This window comes from Heteronotia binoei, chromosome 14, assembly GCF_032191835.1.
Source record: "Heteronotia binoei isolate CCM8104 ecotype False Entrance Well chromosome 14, APGP_CSIRO_Hbin_v1, whole genome shotgun sequence".
NCBI classification, from domain to species: Eukaryota; Metazoa; Chordata; class Lepidosauria; order Squamata; family Gekkonidae; genus Heteronotia; species Heteronotia binoei.
In genome coordinates this window covers 29,152,200-29,171,992 of record NC_083236.1, presented here as the reverse complement: position 1 = coordinate 29,171,992, position 19,793 = coordinate 29,152,200, and the positions used below count along the sequence as shown (strand labels likewise).

The following is a 19,793-nucleotide window of genomic DNA, read 5'->3' as shown; positions in this document are numbered from 1 at the left end:
GAAGGAGGTTAGGGAAATGGCTGAGAAGCTGAATGCATTTTTTGCTTCCATCTTCACTGTGGAAGATGAGAAGTGTTTGCCTGCTCCAGAACCACTTATATTGGAAGGGGTGTTGAAAGACCTGAGTCAGATTGAGGTGACAAGAGATGAATTAAAAACTAATAAGTCACCAGGTCCGGAAGGCATACATCCAAGAGTTCTGAAAGAATTCAAAGTTGAACTTGTGGATCTTCTGACAAAAATATGTAATCTTTTATTGAAATCTGCCTCCGTTCCTGAGGACTGGGAGGTAGCAAATGTCACCCCCGTCTTTAAAAAGGGTTCCAGAGGAGATCTGGGAAACTACAGGCCAGTCAGTCTGACTTCAATTCCGGGAAAGTTGGTAGAAACCATTATCAAGGACAGAATGAGTAGGCACATTGATGAACACGAGTTATTGAGGAAGACTCAGCATGGGTTCTGTAGGGGAAGATCTTGCCTCACTAACCTATTACATTTCTTTGAGGGGGTGAACAAACATGTGGACAAAGGAGACCCGATAGATATTGTTTACCTTGACTTCCAGAAAGCTTTTGATAAAGTTCCTCATCAAAGGCTCCTTAGTAAGCTCGAGAGTCATGGAGTAAAAGGACAGGTCCTCTTGTGGATAAAAAACTGGCTAATTAATAGGAAGCAGAGAGTGAGTATAAATGGGCAGTCTTCACAGTGGCGGACGGTAAGCAGTGGAGTGCCGCAGGGCTCAGTACTGGGTCCCATGCTCTTTAACTTATTCATAAATGATTTGGAGTTGAGAGTAAGCCGTGAAGTGGCCAAGTTTGCAGATGACACTAAATTGTTCAGGGTGGTAAGAAACAGAGAGGATTGTGAGGAACTCCAAAGGGATCTGTTGAGGCTGGGTGAGTGGGCGTCAACGTGACAAATGAGGTTCAGTGTGGCCAAGTACAAAGTAATGCACATTGGGGCCAAGAATTCCAGATACAAATACAAGTTGATGGGGTGTGAACTGGCAGAGACTGACCAAGAGAGAGATCTTGGGGTCATGGTAGATTACTCACTGAAAATGTCAAGACAGTGTGCGATTGCAATAAAAAAGGCCAACGCCATGCTGGGAATTATTAGGAAGGGAATTGAAAACAAATCAGCCAATACCATAATGCCCCTGTATAAATTGATGGTGTGGTCTCATTTGGAATACTGTGTGCAGTTCTGGTCACCGCACCTCAAAAAGGATATCATAGCATTGGAAAAGGTGCAGAAAAGGGCAACTAGAATGATTAAAGGTTTGGAACACTTTCCCTATGAAGAAAGGTTAAAACGCTTGGGGCTCTTTAGCTTGGAGAAACATCGACTGCGGGGTGACATGATAGAGGTTTGCAAGATTATGCATGGAATGGAGAAGGTAGAGAAAGAAGTCCTTTTCTCCCTTTCTCACAATACAAGAACTCGTGGGCATTCAATGAAATTGCTGAGCAGTCGGGTTAGAACGGATAAAAGGAGGTACTTCTTCACCCAAAGGGTGATTAACATGTGGAATTCACTGCCACAGGAGGTGGTGGTGGCTACAAGCATAGCCAGCTTCAAGAGGAGGTTAGATAAAAATATGGAGCAGAGGTCCATCAGTGGCTATTAGCCACAGTATGTGTGTGTGTGTATATATAATTTTATATATATATATATATATATAAATAAATTTTTTGGCCATTGTGTGACACAGAGTGTTGGACTGGATGGGCCATTGGCCTGATCCAACATGGCTTCTCTTATGTTCTTATGACATAACCCAGAGGCAGGCAATGGCAAACCACCTCTGAACATCTCTTGCCTTGAAAACTCTATAGGGTTGCCATAAATCAGCTGTGACTTGATAGCACTTTCCACCACCACCACCGCAACTCACGCAATCCAATGAATGAAACAGATTCTCAGTCAGCAGAAATATATAGAAGGGTGCACATCACATGGATATCAGTGCAGCACAGACCCTCCCTTATGTTATCTTAATATTCAGGGGAGTGGATTATTGGTGCCCAGATGTCTCAATGTTTGCAGAAGCTGAGTTGAATGTGCATTAAAAATGCACATCAGGCCCTGACCTGGAATAGCTCAGGCAAGCCTGATCCCATCAGATCTTGGAAGCCAAGCAGGGTCAATTCTGGCAGGTACTTGGATGGGAGACCTCCTTGGCATGCCAGGAGTCAGAGGACAGAGGCAAGCTTTATTCAGCCACCTCCCCGTATATCCTCCAGGCCCCTGTAAGAGTCAGTCACCAGAAGTTGCCATGACTTCCAGGTACAGACACACACACAAATTACAAACAAATTTAAAAAATGCACATAAGAAGGTACATCTGAATGAAGAATTCTGGCAGCTCTCTGTGTTGCTTTGAATGCAGGGGCAGAGTGGGAAATTAAAATTGTTCCAGAATGAACCAAGCTGAGTGGTCCCAGTAATACTGGCAGAGCTACTGGGGCTTAGCTCTGTGTGATCCTGGTCACCAGCAGCTTTCCAGAGGCTTTCCCTGGAACTTTCCCTGCAGCTTAAATGGCCAAGTTACCTTCTGTCACCTGGAGATCAGTTGTAAACCTGGAAGATCTGGAGGCCCCACCTGGAGATTAGGCAACACAATCGCAAAAGTTTGTATGAAATTTATCATACAAAATCCAGCAATTTACATCTAAGTGCAATAAAAATTCAAATTCTTCTCCCACAACAGATATATACAAAAATAAGGTAACTGGAGAATCCACATAGGGAATAATGATGACGTTTCCCTCTCCTCCCCCTCCCCCCTCCCCGTTTCTGGCAAATCTGATACAGGGGATTGGCCTCTCTACTCACGAGTTGCTGCCAGCTTCTTCACATCAACACAGACACACCATCCCAAATTGAAGCCTTTCAATCAAGCCTCCGGAGGTGCAAAGGCACATGGTCCTTTGCGGGCAGGGCGGGGCTTCCCCCCTCCTGCCAGCCAGCTGACTGGGGGCGGGGAGCAGCCTGGGAAAACGGAAGAACGGCTGCTGCAATCGGGGCTGGGTGGGAAGGGAAGGGCAAGGAGAAGCTGCTGCGATCCGGGGTTGGAAGGGAAGGGACGAGGAGAAGCATCAGGGATTGGTGGGAAGGGAAGGGGCAGGAGAAGCTGCTGGGATCGAGGCTGGGTGGGAAGGGCTGCCACCACCCCCCCCCCGCTTTCTGGATTTTTGGGGAGCAGGGGGAGGAGACTCCAAATCGGGGGTCCCCCACCCAGGCGGGGGGTTTGGGAAGCCTACAATGATGCCACAGTTGTTAAAGCTTCCAAACTACTAAGTAACCTGATCTCCACAGCCCATAATATTGTGCCCTTTCGGACCAATTCAGTATGTAGCTTGGTTAGTATTTCATAGGTGGAGGGTTGCCAGTTCTGGGTTGGGAAATATCTGGAGATTTTGGTGGTGGGGATTGGGAAAGGTGGAGTTTGGGGAGGCGAGGGACCTCAGCAGGGTATAGTGCCATAGAATGCACCCTCCACAGCAGCCATTTCTTCAGGGGAACTGATCTTGGTCATCTGGAGATCAATTGTAACAGTGGGAGATGAGTGGAATTCTAGCAGGAGTTCCTTTGCATATTAGGTCACACACCTCTGTTGTAGCCAATCCTCCAAGAGCTTACAAGGCTCTTTTTTGTAAGCTCTTGGAGAATTGGCTACATCAGGGGTGTGTGGCCTAATATGCAAAGGAGCTCCTGCTAGAATTCCACCCTTGGTAGGAGATCTCCAGCTGGAGACTGACAATCTTGCATATGCAAGAGTTGTCTGATTTTTTAAAGCCATTGGTTTCACGCCTTGGGAAACATTTATAAAACTGAGGAGAAAGAGTCAAGGTAACCAAAGGCGAGTCAGGGAAGAAGAGAAGGGAAAGCTGGCAATGGACTAATATAGCTCACAAAGGTTCTGTAGAAGGTTAAGCATAAAGTGGAAGAGGATACTGAGGAATAGGCAACAGCAAGGGAAGCAAAAAGGGGAGCAAATGTCAGTGCTCAAGGAAGACTGTTTGAATCAAAGCACACATTTCCACTTCACACAGTCCTATCACTCCAGAAACCGGTTTGCTGTGGCTCTGTTGTGATTCCTAGGATCTGTGATTACTTCTGCAGCTTTAAGAAACCTTGCAAAAGTCTCTATGCCAGTTATACCAGGCCTCATGGATCATGGTTTATGGTTATTATCTCTTAAATACATTCAACAACCAACTCTGACTGAGTAGAAGGCAGCTTCTTGTGAGGGGAAGTCCAGCACATCTCTATACAACTCTGAGCAAGGTTCCCGTGTGTTTCTTTACATTTCAGCTTCAGAGGCCTATGGCTGCTGACCTCTGGCTCTAGATGGGAGAATTACAGCTCATTTCCAGACTACAGATGCTTTGGAGGGTGGACTCTATGGCACTGTAACTCACTGAGGTCCTTTTCCTCCCTGACTCTATCCCCAAATCTTCAGGAGTTTCCCAGCCTGGATCTGGCAACCCTACCCCCCCATCTCCATCTATGGGGGAGGACCTGGCAACCCTGTCCCTAGTTTGGGGAGAGGGGGGACTTATTTTGTACCTATTGTACCATAGAGTTTTACCTCCCAAATGGCTAGAGCGTCCGGGAAAACCATAGACTTTTCCTGGAAACGCTTAGAGTGGCCCCGCGTGTGCACCGCCATTTGATGATGTAACTTCCGGGTGACATCATCGTGCCAGTGACGCAGGGGGAGGTTCCCCCCACCAGCCCAATGCGGGCTGACGGGTTGGGAACCTCTGGGGCGGGGAATTCCCCGCCTAGACCAAGAGCTTGGCAGCCCTATCTGTCCCAGTGGGATCTGGAATTACTAGTGATCTCCAGATGACAGAGATCAATTCCCCTGGAGAAACGAGGTGATCTATATTATTGTCAACTCTAGATTGGAAAATATCTGGAGATTTGGGGGTTGGAGACTGAGGAGGGCATGGTTTGGGGAGGGGAGGGACTTCAGTGGGGTATAATGCCATCGTGTCCATCTTCCAAAGCAGTCATTTTCCTCAGGTGAACTGATCTCTGGCTGCTGGAGATCAATAGCAGGAGATCTCCAGCCACCACCTGGAGGCTGGCATCCCTTTTGATTTGAAAGGTAGATGCTGTGGTGTTATACCCTCCTGAGTCTCTCCCCTCCCCAAGTCCTGTCCTCCAGGATTCACCCCCAAATCTCCGCAACTGTCAGCCCACCTAAGACACCTGCAGATTTCCATTCCCTTGCAGGGGGTGGGGTGTGTGGAATGGCAGAATTCTTTCCTTCCCCTCTTTTCCTTCTCTCACATGTTTGCATGCTCACCTTTTTACTAGCTGGTATTTTGTATGTGCTCAGTGATGTTTCTCTAGGTAAGATGCGCAGCTACAGCCCTGGGTACCGGATGGAGGAAATCTCATTCCCACCCACTCAGCAGGTTGCAACCTTCTCTGTTATTAAGGTAATTTCTGAACTGCTTCTGTGACACAGTCCGTCATCAGGCGGAGGAGGGGCTTCTCCTCCCCCCACCCTCCCTCTGTGATCTTACCAGTTGGTGTGAAAACTTGTATTTTAGTCAATAAATAGCTAGAGTTTAGAATCACTGCTGCTAATCACAGGGGGATTTTTCCTTGTTTTGACTGCTGCAACATATTTACACCGTCACTGCCTAGCGTGCCTGCCTTCTGTCTGAAATTAATTTATAGCTACAAACATCATTTAATGCCTTTATGGATTTCAGGGAAGTGGGAGAATCACCTGGCTAAAAGGGAGGGGGGCATCAACCTGAACAGGATTGAGTGTGGCTGGAAAGGATTTTTTTTTCCTTTAGAGGCATAATGCTTCTTTAGAGAACCAGAAGGATTATAAAGTGACTTTAGAAATGGTTTTCTATAATGTTTTATGGCCTTTTAAAAATGTAGGGGCTCCCCACTGGATTGTCATCCACCTTCCACCTCATAGACACATCATCTGAATGTTATTCAATCCCCACCTTCTGACTTCAGTCTGTTCTCTCACACTCCCTAGTGTCACAACAGCATCATTTTGGAATCCAGTCTAAACCATGTCCAGAACCAGACATCACTACTTGGGTTATCCTTGGGATAGGGCTGCCAAGTCCAATTCAAGAAATATCTGGGGACTTTCAGGGGGGGAGCCAGGAGCAACGGTGTGACAATCATAAATGAACTCCAAAGGGAGTTCTGGCCATCACATTTAAAGGGACCGCATGCCTTTTTAAACGCCTTCCTTCCGTAAGAAATAATGAAGGATAGGGGCATCTTCTTTTGGGGCTCCAATTCTTTTGAAACTTAGGGGTATTTTGGGGAGAGGCACTGGATGCTATACGGAAACTTTGGTGCCTCTACCTAAAAAAGCAGCCCCCCCCCCAGATATCCCCAGATATCTCCATTCTCCATTATTTCCTATGGGAATAAGTCTCCATAGGGAATAACAGAGTTCCCAGCAGATATTTCCCTCCCCTTCCCCCACTTTCTGACGACCCTGAAGTGGGGGGAGGGCCTCCAAACTGGGGGATCCCCTGCTGCCACCTGGGGATTGGAGAGCAAGCGTAGGCACCATATACCACTGACTCCTGTAGCAGAGTAAACCCTTGACAAACCAATTCAAAATATGTGAAAATATATCCAAAAATATTTATTAATTAATTCAGATGGTGAACATCAACCACAAGGCTATAGAAAATGTCTCCAATATCAAAAATTAGTTTCCACAAGGGAATGAAGCTGACAGGCAAAACCAGTCTATTTTTCCCTGTTTCGCTGTAAGCTTTTTCTAAGCCATTGCTTATTCAATGACTTATTCAATTTACAAAACAACTTCCACTCTTGAAAATCATATCATTCTAACACTTCCAAGAAACTCTGCTTTAACCACTCTACCATGGCCTCCAAACCCTTGGCTAAATCCATAGGGACAGCATCCAACTGGCTGCCCATCAACGGAAATGTCTGGATGTCATCAGCGTACTGATGGCATCCCAGCCCCAAACTCCATGCCAGCTGTGCAAGGAGGCACATATAGATGTTACTTCATGTACTTACCAGATGTTCTTACCAAAAGTGACAAATGGTAGCTGTAGGAATGACTGGAATCTCTGTGGTAAAACCATAGAGTTTCTGATGATTCCTAGAGTTACCCTAGAAGTAACAAGCTCTAGGAATTGCCAGAAACTCTATTGTTTTACCTATAACGATACCAAGACACCATTTTTCACTTGGCACCTAAAAGGGGGGTATTGTGCAGCCTCTGGAACAGATATTAAAGACAAAAGGGACATGCTTTTCTCTGCCTTCTCTCTGAGGAAACAGCTACTGGGCTGATCTTAAATTCTTGTCCATCTGTGTTTCATTTCCCAACAAAACTCAGTTGAAGATTCACACCACTATCTCCTTTCCCACATGGCAATGGTCTTGCAACTGTCTGGAGGCTCCAAGGTTTGTTGTCAGCTTCAGGCAAAAGAGTTCTAAGCTACTGAGGCTACTGAAAACCATCACTGGTCCCCAGACACAAATTCCTGCCGAGATCCTTCATGCCACGAAGGTCTAACCTAAATATAAAAGCCAGTTAAGTGATTTGTCCAATGTCATGGGTCCCTTGGGGTGACCATGGTCCCCAGAACTTTATCACTCGTCATGGCAGCCCTGGCAACTGTGGGCCCTTTCTAAAGAACATGTGAATGACACACGTTGTTGGAAATATTACTTGAGGGCATTGAGATAGTGTTGACATCCACCAGGCAACATCTGGAGATCTCCTACCATTTCAGTTGATCTCCAGATGACCAAGATCAGTTCCCCTGGAGAAAATGGCTGCTTTGGAGGGTGGACTCTATGTCATTATACCCTGATGAGGGCCCTCTAAGGCTCCCCCCCCCCCAAATCTCCAAGTATTTCCCAACCCAAAGTTGGCAACCCCAGCACTGAGATGACAGCTATGCCACATCCCGGTGGGTCTTGCTCTTGTCGAGATTACACACAGCAACTCTATCTAGTGACAGAGAGCTCCAGAAAGGGTTAGAGAGACCCTTTCCTCTCCTCATGCCTTTCCCCCCTTATTTGGTGAGCTAGAATCTCTTTCATGCAAGAGCTGTCAAGCCAGGCAGTGAAAGAGGCCTGCTCAGGTCCCTTGATAATCTCCAACCGCTGTTGTCCATGTATCCTGGCTGACAGCAGCAAGATGAAAATCGAAATGAATCGCTCAACAAATGAGACACTTTGCGGCTTTGACTTTCCAAATGTGACAGTGGCGTTTGTTTTGTCTGTCAGCAACATTTAAAGCCTTTCAAAAGCCCGAGCTGGTGTGAAAGAAAGAGGCCCAGGCAAGTCAACCCCCAAAAGTCAAGCAAGATGGGGAGGTGAGGAAAGCCACAAATGAAATCAGAAGTGCGACACAAGACTCAGATCTCTAGCCAGTGGCATTTCAAGTGAACAGGCGTGTCAGAAGAACCTTCAAGCATTTCCAAGCAGCAATTTGAAGGGGCATAAATCAGGCCACTGGCTCTCTCTTCCATGTTTGCTGTTTATGATAAGTGCTCGTGCTCGTGCTCTGTAATGAAATGCTTATGCACTGATGCTAGCGAGGGGGGTTGGATCGGAAGATGGCTGCCAGCTTTTTAAGATCCATGATGCGCTATTTAAGATCCATGATGAGCTATTTAAGATCCACGATGAGCTATTTAAGATCCATGATCTCCCTCTTGTCGCAGGTATTTGAAATCCAGGCATGGCCAGGCTTGTGATCTGTTGGGTCCGTGCCAAGGGGCAAGAATAGAAGGGTCAGGGACTCTTAGCTAAGGTTGCCAACCTCCCAGTGGGGGCTGCAGTTCTCCTCGAATTACAACTGAGCTCCAGGCTAGAGATTGGCCCCACTAGAGAAAATGGCAGCTTCAGAGGGCCAGAGCTGTGCTAGACCATAGATCCGCAGTGAAATCCCTCCTTGAATTTCCCCCACCACACTCACTGCCCCCCAATATCCAGGAATTTCCCCATCCAGAGTTGGGAACCTTACTTTTAGTTCATGGTTCTCAGCCTGGGACCTTGATGGACCTCCCCCAGTGGATACTAGACCAGCAAGGGCTATCTTGCACATTTTTGGTTGGTTCATACTGTATTTTGTTCATTTAATTTCTTATAAAAATCGAAATTTTCATAAATTGAATTTTGTATGTAAATTCTTGCCTATGGGAGGCCCATGTGTCCCCCCAAAAAGGGTTGCCAACTTGGGTTTGGAAAAATCATGAAGGTTTGGGGTAGTGCTTGAGGAAATGGTGTCATTCTAGGGCTTCTATTTCTCATAGATACTGTGGTATACCACTGAGTCTGCCCTCCAATGTTGCTTTTTCTTCAGGAGAACTGAACTGTGTAGTCCAATAATAGCATAATTCCAAGGAAATCCAGGTTCTACCTGGAGGTTGGCAACACATCACTTTTGGAGATTGGTTAAGACAATATTTTTTTTGTTCCAGAGGGCCACTGAGGGGGGCTGAACCCGATACTGTATTGGCATTTTTTAGCTGGATCCAACCTCTGCTGCTTTTGTTGTTTTTAATTGTCGAGGACTGGTTTAAAATCTAAAGCTAGAGTTGGTGTTGCTTTGATCCACTTGGATTTTATTTCCTTGTTGATTGTTGCTTGCTAGTTGATCAGTTTGCAGTGTTTTTAATGCTGCTTAAATGATTTCTCTTTTTGTGTGTATTTTGTGCTTGTGAATTTTGCAAGCTGTCTTGAGCACCATCTGGCAAAAGAACAGGATAGAAATGCAGCAAATATACCCAGATATTTTTAAAAAAACAAAAACGAAAATTTCCTTAAAAGAACTGTGTACTGACACAGAGTGTGCTGTTCTATCTGACGTATTAACAGGAATGAGGAATTTGTCAGTCTCCAAATTAGGGGTCCCAACCCTCCCGCCCTGGCGGGGGGGCCCCGGGTTAGCACCCCCTTCTCCCGCTGTCCCAAAAAACAAAAGCGGGGGAGGGAAGGAGGCGAACGGCGCAAAGGCCGCGAGTCCGGGTCGGTCAGAGGCTGCTGAGCCCGTCTTGAGAGCAGCAGCAAGTTGAAGGCCTGGCTAGAAGAGGCGGCAGCGGCGCACAGCGGCGGCGTCAGCCTGCTCCGCTCCCCTCCCCTGTCCCCTCCCCTCTGAGGTCAATCAGAGAAGGGGAGGGGGCAGGCCAGGAGTCAGGCAGTAAGAGCGGGCAGCGGCGGCGGGGCCTGTTGCTTCCCTCCAGTCCTCTAAGGTGAGGGGGAAGGGCAGGCCAGGACTCACGGCAGTAAGAGCGGGCAGCGGCAGATGAATCCCTCCCAGTCTTGCAACAGCAGATTTGAGGGCAAAAGGGACCTGGGCTCAGGGCTGTCAGTGGTTTCATTTGGTGGAGCCGGTGTCTGTGTGTGTGCGCGAGTGCGGATGCACGCAAGATAATTCCCGGGCCTTTCTGCAAAACCGCATTGGGTGAGATTCTCCACCTGCCCTCTTTCTCTCTCTTTCTGTCAGCTCCGTTTTCTCTCCCTTCCCCCCCCCTACATTTTGTGAACTAAAGATGAAAGACAGGAGGGGAGAACGTTCAAGGAATTGCCCACATGAGCTGCATCAGTCCGAGGCTTTGGGAAAGGAATTTCAACAGTCTCCCTAGAATTCAGTCCCAGCACACGTTTCCCTTTCCAAAGAACTGTTGGGTGGAGGTTTTCCCTAAGAAGGAAGGAAGGAAATGCTCCCTCTTCCCCCCTGCCTTGCAGACACACTTCTCAGTGCCGCTTCCCTTTGGGAGGAAGAAGAGAAGGGCTGATCTGGCAAAGCAATTCAAAATTGGGTCAGTTTGTTTGCACCAGTCAGAGATGCATGGCGAGAGGAGGCAGGTCAGTAGGGCTGTGCTGGTGTCTGTGCTAGGATTGCCAATCCCCAGGTGGGGGCAGGGGATCCACTGATTTGGAGGCCCTCCTCCCGTTTCAGGGTCGTCAGAAAGCGGAGGGGAGGGGAGGGAAATGTCTGCTGGGAACTCTGTTATTTCCTATGGAGATTTATTCCCACAGAAAATTATGGAGAATTGATCTGCAGATATCTGGGGCTCTGGGGGGGGCTGTTTTGGGGGTAGAGTCACCAAATTTTCAATATAGCATCTAGTGCCTATCCCCAAAATACCCCCCAAGTTTCAAAAAGATTGGACCAGGGGGTCCAATTCTATGAGCCCCAAAAGAAGGTGCCCCTATCCTTCATTATTTCCTATGGAAGGAAGGAATTGAAAAGGTGTGCTGTCCCTTTAAATGTGATGGCCAGAACTCCCTTTGGAGTTCAATTATCTTTGTCACAGCCTTGATCTTGGCTCCACCCCTAATGTCTCCTGGCTCCACCCCCAAAGTCTCCTGGCTCCACCCCCAAAGTCCCCAGATATTTCTTGAATTGGACTTGGCAACCCTACTCCAAATGGTAAATTGTGCACAAGCAGACCCACTGCACAGGTTGGGGCTTTGTGCGCAGGGGACTTCAGCTCTGCTCATTTTCACGTATCCCTTTGCTCTTTATAAACATTTCAAGGGGAAAAGATGTATCCTTCAAAAGCCTGTTTTCTTCCCCCTAGAAAAGATGGTGGCAGCAGGGTGAGCTCAGTGTCAGTTAGCACAACTGAGTTGGGGATTAAGGGGTTAACTGCCCTCTCTCCTTCCTGCTCAGCCTTGGTCTGAATTGCAGGTCTGCCCACCTGCATTTTACCATTCACAGACTAAGAGGCCCACCATCCTCATCATGTCCTATTTTCTGCCTTCAACTCGAGCTTTTGATTGTAAGTCCACCCCAGTGACTTCTGTCTGCCCAGACTGCTACTTGCCTGCTTGCTTATACATAGGAGGAGAAAGCACTGCCTTCTGTAAAGCTCCCTGCTGGCTTAGAGAGACAGGTCACCAGGTGCCTTTGCTGTTTTCCTTCCAGTGACCAAGTCTGTAGAAGTCAAGAGACATATCCCCCCTCCCACTTCAAACAGATGGTCCTATTGTCTGCTCTGACTGGCAGTGGATCACCAAGATCTCTGGTCTTTCACATCACATACTACCTGGTCCTTTAAAACAGGTATGCTGGGGGCTGAACCTGCAGTCTTCTGCATGCAAAGTTAAGGCTCTACCACCGAGCCACAACCCCGCTTAGGTACTTCCCTCAACCTCTCCTAGGCTGGTATTCTTATTCTTCTGTCACTCTGTGAAATTGAATGACCAGCCAAAGAGGATTCACTGGGTCAGCAGCCTGGGCTCCTCAGATGTATTCCATCTCATAAATGATCTATCATCTTGAGGCTCCTCCTAAATCAGCCGGAGACAAAACTCTTTTGTCAGGTTTCCAATATCCTCACTTGTCACAAGGCTAATTAACTCACCTGTAGATTTCTCAATCCATAACCTGCCCAGTGTTCCAGGCATCTGCAAAAGATCTTGATCATAAAAAACAAGGTCAACCAGGTGGAAACTATTGAGTTTTCTTGTAGGATCATCAAAATGTATTTGCCACTGAAAGCCTGTTAAAAGAGAGAGACGGACAGAGGGAACCTGTGGATGAATGGAAATGCAAAACTGGAAAATAATTATCTTGTGAACTGGCGCTAGAGATATGTGCAAGCTGGCCTGTAACCCCCTGTGAGTTGGTTGCACTTGACGGCACTTTTATTTTTGTATCCCTGACCTGGATAGTCCAAGCCAGCCTGATCATATCAGTTCTTGACTGTTTAGCAGGGTCAGCCCTGGTTAGTACTCAGATGGGAGACCACCAAGGAAGACTAGGATCTAGGCAGAAGCAGGCAATGGCAAACCACCTCTGAACATCTCTTGCCTTGAAAACCCCATGCCATGTTGCTGGGACATGACAGAGGGAGGGAAGGAAGGAAGGAAGGAAAATTCATTGAAGATCCATTGGTTAATTGTATTTCTGTATTTTTACTCCATCATCTGCTGCCCCTTGGTCACCTACTCTGCATCTCAATTTCAGGTGGGCTCGTAGAGAAAGGCTGGCACCACAGGGGAGAGGAGACAACCCTTCACACAAACGGATGTTGGATGGCAACAATCCCTGCTTTTACAACCTAACCTATTTTACAGATTTATTTTGAGGACCACATGGGAAAGGAATATCTATGTGCACCATAGTTTCTTCAAGTAAGACAGGACACTGACTTCACCACTAGCTTGCTAGCTCTGAGATTAGGGTTGCCAGCCTCTAGTTGGGGCCTGGAGATCACTGGCTTTTACACACAGATGCTTCTGCAACAGCTGCTGATGAATGTTTGCAGTGATTCCCACATAAACATAAGTTCTTGCAAATAAGACTGTAAGTTCCTTGGAGTCTGATCCGGCCCATTTCAAAAATGATAAACACCTAACTAAAATTGTAAACTCTTTGGAGTCCATCTTGGTCCCACTTCAAAGTGATAGCAAGACTATAAATTCTTTGGATTTAATCTACTCATCCTTGGACCTGTGGAAGATTTGAAACAGTGAACTGGATCAACCCACCATAGTCCATACTTTATAGAAGGCATTTGTATATTGTATATTTGTAAAAAATTACTGGCTATTACTATATTGTTTCTTATTGCGCCTGGAGCAGTGTATTTTTGTTTTGTATTCTCCACGCTGCAGTCCTTTGTTTTGGCTACTTATCCATGGAGAAAATGGCTGTTTTGAAGGATGGTCTCTATGGCATTGTACCATGCTGAGGCCCCTCCCCTCTCCCAGATCCACCCTCAAAGTCGCCGGGTATTTTTCAACACAGACCTGGCAACCCTATCTGGGATAGAGCAGCTTTGTCCAAAAGTTCTGGACAGGGTGGGGTTTTTTGTAGAAAAAGCCCAGCAGAAACTAATTTGCATATTAGGCCACACCCCCTAACATCAAGCCAGCTGGAACTGCGTTCCTGTGTGTTCCTGCTCAAAAAAAGCCCTGGAGTGACCTCAGAAGTCCCCTTTGTGTCAGTTTGTCTAGCTCTGCTGAAGCTGCATCATAGACTAAAAAAAGACTTCAGCTGAGCTGTCCACACATTCTGTAGAGGTCATTTCTTCAGTTTACGCTAATTTACAAGGAGATGGTGTGTGACTTGTAAAATATGCAAGTTATTATAAGGAAGGCAGATTCACATCCCAAATGTGGCAGCTGCAAATTTTGTTGGCATCACTACATTTTTTGCTTAGAGATATTAAAGAGGCAATGCATAGTGATCTTTCACTGAAACCATAAATTGTTATTCTGTGTTCTGTCAAACATGCTTTTTATTGATAATTTTGTTGCAGAAATAAAAGCTCCATGCAGATCATATGATATCTCTGTTGATTCCTGGATTGGAGGGTTTGAAATACTTTATTCTTGATGCAAGCGGGGGTGGAGGGGCTGCCTATGCCTGAATTCCAAGAGGCGAATTCAGTGGCCGTCCCACTTTTGCAAGATTTAAAGCAGCAGTCCCCAACCTTTTTGGCACCAGGGACCGGTTTTGTGGAAGACAATTTTTCCACGGACCGGGGGAACGGGGTGATGGTTTTGAGATGATACAATTTTGCACTTTATTTCTATTAGTTTGGTGTGGTAGTTAAGTGTGCAGACTCTTACCTAGGAGAACTGGGTTTGGTTTCCCACTCCTCCACTTGCAGCTGCTGGAATGGCCTTGGGTTTACCATAGCTCTCGCAGAGTAGTCCTTGAAAGGGCAGCTTCTGGGAGAGCTCTCTCAGCCCCATCCACTTCCCAGGGTGTCTGTTGTGGGAGAAGGAGGTAAAGGAGATTGTAAACTGCTCTGAAACTCTGAAATTTGAAGTGGAGGGCAGGATATAAATCCAATGTCTTATCATTATTATTATTACTACATTGTAATATATAATGAAATAATTATACAACTCACGGCCCAGTTGCTAATGGGCCACGGACCAGGACTGGTCCATGGCCCGGGGGTTGGGGACCCCTGATTTAAAGGGCCCTATCCAGCTGAATTCACCTCTTGGAGTTCAGGCATTCCATGTGCTGCACTGCCTACCTGCAAAAACCATTTGAAGGGAACCTTCCCTTTAAATAGTGTTTTGTGAGTGGGGGCTGCCTGTGCCTGAATCCCAGGGGGCAAATTCACCACTTGGAGTTGAGGGAAGGCATGTGGCACCTAGCCCCGCTTGCAAAGCACCATTTGAAGGGAACCTTCTCTTTAAATGGCATTTTGCAAGCAGGGAAATGCTCACTCTAAGTTGTAGAGTCTTGTGAGCAAAAATTCTACTACATGAGCTACTGACATTAAAGTTGTGAGCTACTGCATAAATGGGGCCATCCTTCCTGAGCTAAGGTGAGCCGGAGGCTTAAAAACTGTGAGCTAGCTCACACTAACTCAGCTTAGAGGGAACACTGGCGGGCACCACTGGCACCTTCCAAGGGGCTGCATCCCCAGTGTGATGACATCACTTCTGTGTGGTGTCATCACATTGGGGACACCCCTGACCCCTCCAGGATTGCCCCCAATGACCCCTACTGGCAGCCAAGCAGGACTTGGCAACTGTATGCCTCCTGGCCCTGGGATTCAGAGGCTGACTGTTTCTGAACAGGAAGTTTCCCTCCAGTCACCATGACGAGTTGCCACGATAGGCCTACCCTCCACAAATCCTCTTTTAAAGCAATCTATTCCTGTGGCCATCATCTAACAGGAATTCTACATTTTAATCACTGGAGGTATAGACTGCAAGTGTTTGAGGAGGAAGGGGTTCCCTGGCTTTTTATTGTACTTCACATGTTTTAAAATTTGGAGTTGTAAGCCACTTTGAACCATGAGAGAAAGACCAGATAAAATATTTGTTAAGGGGTGACAGCTTTCATTTGTGCTTAAGAAAACATCCCCAGTTAGCTGCAGAAACCCCTAAATGTTTTCCTCAGACCATTCCTACAGACTACTGTGCTTGGAGGAAAGGAAACATCCCCTGTGCAAGCATCAGTTGTTTCCAACTCTGGGGTGACGTTGCTTTCACAACATTTTCACAGCAGACTTTTTATGGGGTGGTTTGCCATTGCCTTCCCAGTCTTTTACATTTTCTCCCCAGCAAGCTGGCTACTCATTTTACCAACCTCGGAAGGATGGAAGGCTGAGTCAACCTTGTGCCGGCTACCTGAATCCTGCTTCCGCCAGAATCAAACTCAGGTCTTGAGCAGAGAGTTCAGACCACAGTACTGCAGTACTGCTGCTTTACCACTCTGCGCCACAGGGCAGCTACTGTGCTTGGAAATGAGGTGTTAATGGGATCCACTTGTAGCTAACCATTCTTTTATCAAACTGTGTTGAGGAACTAAAATGAGGCATAACCTGGTACAGATGTCTCCATCATGATCCTGACACTTGCCAGTATGAAGAGATTGGTTAGCATGGTGGTTAGCAATCTGGTTCATGAATAGCGTTTGGCAGAGTACAGGAAAATGTATTTATCCGACTCATTAACTCTGTGCTCTCAGAGATCTTACTTTCTTGCAGAAATTTATCTACTGTAGCTTGAACTACAGTAGACTCAGGATGATTTAGAAGAAGAAAAATACAAATGTACTCTTTTGGGGGGTCGGGGTAAGTGTTTTAATATTTTCAACACTGGTGGAAGTTATTAAAGAAAATTACAAACATCAATTGTAAGGAGAACAATAGTTCATGGCAAGAAAGAAAGCGCCGTCCGCCCACGCTGAAGATAACCGGGGCTTTGGAACCAATTCTGTTCTCTTCGTCCCTTTATTTTTTGCCCTCTCTTTTGCCTTTGATGTGTCGCTTATAAAATAAGTTTGTACGAGGTGGGAGGGAGGAGAAAGTTATAAATGAGCTCCTGCCCCAGATTCACACATCAAATACATCATTCTCTTCTTTCTTCACATTCAAAGAAGGCAGACTTTATAATTTGTTTGTTTCCAAGGTATTGTGCTTCTGTTTTCTTACCTTTCCAATATTACTGTCATTGTTTACAGTTGTCTGAGAGATGAGATGGTAGCCTCGCTGATTTGCAAACAGGGCTGCCCTGGGAGAATTTGGGAGGCAAAGACTCGTAGTGGCATTCAGTGATGTAATGACATAATTTACATCCACTGACTGGAAATGATGTCATTGTGTCTGCAGACACTTCTAGCATTTATCTATAAATGCTGGCACCACACCTCCAGGTGCTCTAGCAAGCATCTATAAATGATGTCACCATGCCTCTAGACTTGGTAGCATTTATCAATCAGGTCTGGGTGAATGCTAGAGCACCTGGCAATGCAGTGATGTTGTTTCTGGATATAGTGACAGAAATGATGTCATCATGTTGCCAAAAGCCGCTCCAGTACCAACATTTCCCTCTCACATGGTTTTGAGATGATACAATTTTGCACTTTATTTCTCTTTAGCATATTAGGCCATACACCCCTGATGTAGCCAATCCTTCAAGAGCTTACAGGCCCCTTAGTATAGGGCCTACTTAAGCTCCAGGAGGATTGGCTACATCAGGGGTGTGTAGCCTATTATGCTAAGGAGTTCCTGTTACAAAAAACACCCTGGGGTCAGGGGTGGGAGTTCCCCACTCCTACCTGGCAAATGGTGACCCTAGGACAGAGTCAAGGATGGCTTTGATTGTCAGGACACTCAACCTGCCTAGTTTTGTTGAACCAAGGAGAAAAGGCTTGTGGGGAGAGCCTAGAGTATCAAAGTATGGCAAGTCAAGATACTTTTAAAAATATCTTTCAGTACAGTAATGTAGAGTTACTCCAGTGTCTCATGTGGAGGTCTTTCTTATGACCTTTCAACCTGAAGATTGCAGGACTGAGCCCATGACTTTCTGTATTAAAAGCAGATGCTCTACCACTCACAAACCGCTGCCTACAGACGCTCCTCTCATATTTTCTTCTGGATCCAATCTAAATTCCCTGATTTTTGTAAGCTATTTAAAAATAGTCTGCCCCCCTTTACTATTCCTTTTCAGTCTACATACCACCATAGGGCCTAATTATCAGTTCAGCAGCCCATGAATCCTCTCTTAGCGAAGAAAGTTTGACAGCCATATATTGATATAACCACTCTTTGAATCTGGCATCTGCCAATTGGAAACCCTCTTTCAAACCCTCCATGTTTCTGGATATCAAAATGCAAAGAGATCGATAACATCTCTGACCTTGGTCCAAGAGGAATATAAAAAAGGGGGTTCCGGGATTAATTGAGTCATATGATTGACAGCTAATCATTGCTTGTGCGGTGTTCAGCATTCCAGAGATAGCCTCAGCTTTGCTTTCAGGTTGATACTGAGTTGCATCAGAAATTGGCTTCTGCTTTTCAGTCGGGACTCATTCCTTAACTTTTCTTCGTATACACGGCTCTTAAACGACTTTTCTGCCTGCCCTCTCCAAATGTCATCAGAGCTGTGGATGTGCACGCTTGGTACTCTCTGGATAGTCTCTCAGTGTTGAAATTCTTGCCAAATGTTCACCAAATATGTGCTGTTTTTGACAGTTGACAGGCAATACTGTTTTGACAGTAGTTAATAGTGAAACCTGGAGTGGTAATTGAGAATAGCAGCTGTCACAAAACCCAGAAAACCTGAGCACCTTCATAGCAAGAGTGGTGGATTTTGTCCTGAGTTGTCTTTAAAACCAAACCAACAATTTGTCATAAAGCATATAATAGCTGGGGGGGGGAGCTGTTTATTATAACTGTTCTGTTTTATTCATTTATATTAAGTTTTACACAGACAATCCATAAAATATGCTCCAAACCTTACAATAATATTTTTTAAAACAAAAATACGCTATACCTCCAGAGCTGGCTGGCTTCTTAACCTCTGATTAGCCATGTCATCAAGGTCTCTTGGGGACTGGACTTCCATTTGCTGGCCTTGTTTCTTGCTTCCAGATGCTGGCTCAAAAATATTTTGCGTCTCATTAATAACTGTGAGAGTGTCACAAGGTTATCCTGTGACTACAGGCAGTTTGAGAGCTACCGTATGTGAAAAGATACCAATCCATGAAGCAGACAGGCATCGTAATGTCTTTTAGCCACAAGCAAGATGGAAGCCATGTTCAGAGGAAATGTACTTATACAGAGTGATGGGAACAACCAGGATGTGTCTAGTACTTTAACGTGGTTCACATTCATGGCCCTCCCAGACTCACCCAGTTGACCACCTCTAGAAAAGAATACTGCACTAGAAACTCGTTTATCTGATCCATCCAATTATAGAATCATAGAGTTGGAAGGGACCTCTAGGGTCATCTAGTCTAACCCCCTGCACAATGCAGGAAATTCACAAATACCTCTCCTCCATATACACCCCAGTGACCATGCCCAGAAGATGGCAAAAAAAAAAAAAAACCTCCAGGATCTTTGGCCTGGAGAAAAATTGCTTCCTGACCCCAAGGTGGCAATCAGCATTTCCTTGGGTGTGTAAGAAAGGACCATGAGAACTAAGCACTCATGCAACCTTTCCTGCCATCCTTCCCATGATCTGCCTAAGTTCATAAATCCAGATTCTTCTTACGTTTGAATCACTTATTTTTTTTAAAAAAAGATAAATAATTAATGTTATTATATATTTACTGGAGTAAATAGCCAGTGCGGCTTCAGAGCTAACAGGAGCACCACCGACATGGTATTTGTTCTCAGGCAGCTCCAAGAGAAATGCAGGGAACAGAACAAGGGTCTATATGTGACTTTTGTCGACCTTACCAAAGCTTTCGATACCGTTAGCAGGAAAGGCCTGTGGCAAATCTTGGAACGTTTAGGATGTCCCCCAAGGTTCCTCAGCATGATCATCCAGCTACACGAAGACCAGCGAGGCCA

At 46.0% G+C, this 19,793-nt stretch overlaps 1 protein-coding gene across 2 annotated transcripts in view; it reads left to right on the top strand.

Moving 5' to 3' along the window:
- The window catches only part of CHST8 (carbohydrate sulfotransferase 8), a 428,271-nt gene that overhangs the window by 152,137 nt on the left and 256,341 nt on the right, over nt 1–19,793 (top strand). The window lies entirely within an intron of this gene.